At 40.6% G+C, this 1,127-nt stretch overlaps 1 pseudogene; it reads right to left on the bottom strand.

Moving 5' to 3' along the window:
• Positions 1-200: 200 nt before the first annotated feature.
• Positions 201-721, bottom strand: LOC147353540 (transcription elongation factor A protein-like 8; annotated as a pseudogene).
• Between the last annotated feature and the right edge of the window lie 406 nt (positions 722-1,127).

Raw genomic sequence — 1,127 nt, 5'->3', positions numbered from 1 at the left:
GTGCTGCGATTCATGGGGTCACAAAGAGTCAGACACGACTGAGCGACTGAACTGAACTGAACTGAACTGATATACCTGAATATGCTGCTTTGTAACCTGCTATGTTGGAATGAACATATTTTCATGCATATGTGTGAAATTTCCCAATCGAAAAATAGACCTAGAGAATGTGTCAAAATACAAAATGCAGATGCTGATAACAAGGAAAACTACCTAAAACAAAACTCCACCAGATGATCAAAATAAAGCAAAAGTCAAAGATACATCAGGAAATGCTAACAGAAAGCAGGGGCCAGATTTTAATATCGGACAAAAAGAATTCAAGGCCTAAACCACATGGGATAAGGACGGCTGCGTGAATGTCTTTGCTTCCAATGCATCATCACAAACATGCTTATTCTTCTTCTTATCTCTTCCCTAAGCCTTTCCAACTCATCTGTTCCTCTTGTCATTTCTTCAGGGTCTAAATGCTTAATAGGAGCATCCTCTTTGTATCTCTAACCAGGCTGAGTCAGCCCTCCTCTAAGGTTTCCTTCTGCTTCCTGGCTTAAACCTTCTTCAGAAGGTTGAGGATTTCTTTCTGTCTCCTGTAGTACAGCTTCCAAAGGGCGGTCTTCCTCAGCCTGTGGCATGTTCTGTGGTTTTCCTTTATTTTCTTCACAAGACTTTTGCATGTTGAGTATTTTTCAGTTTCCTTTTTGAATAAATTAACCCTGCAGGGATCCAGGGAATTTTCCTCCATCTTCCCTCAGTCAATTTGGGTGGCTCCCCAAAGACCAAGAGTCTGGTTCCCTTCAAGCAAGGAGTGCGTGACTCAAGTTATTTCTAAATTGTTTCTGTGTCTCTCTTGGGATCCTCAACTAGCTCTGGTCCATTCTTTAAACAAAGAAGATGGCATCTTCTCTACTGGTATCCATAAGGAGGCAGTTTTCCAAATTAATAAATTCAATGTACCTCATAGTTTAGCTCCTTTAGAAACAAAGAGCTGGAAGTCTGAACACTTGAGGCTTCACAAGTGATTCATTGTGCCGTGAAGGATTATTTTCCCTTCCTGTATCCCAGTTTCTCTAGTCAGGTTAAAGTCCTACACTTAGTAAAAACCTCAAAACAGTTTTTGAGCTTTTAAG

Source organism: Bos grunniens, chromosome 18, assembly GCF_055505025.1.
Source record: "Bos grunniens cultivar Pamir isolate PY7600 chromosome 18, Bosgru_T2T1.0, whole genome shotgun sequence".
Taxonomy (NCBI): domain Eukaryota; kingdom Metazoa; phylum Chordata; class Mammalia; order Artiodactyla; family Bovidae; genus Bos; species Bos grunniens.
Note: the sequence above shows the minus strand (reverse complement) of the source record. Positions and strands in the feature narration are given on the sequence as shown.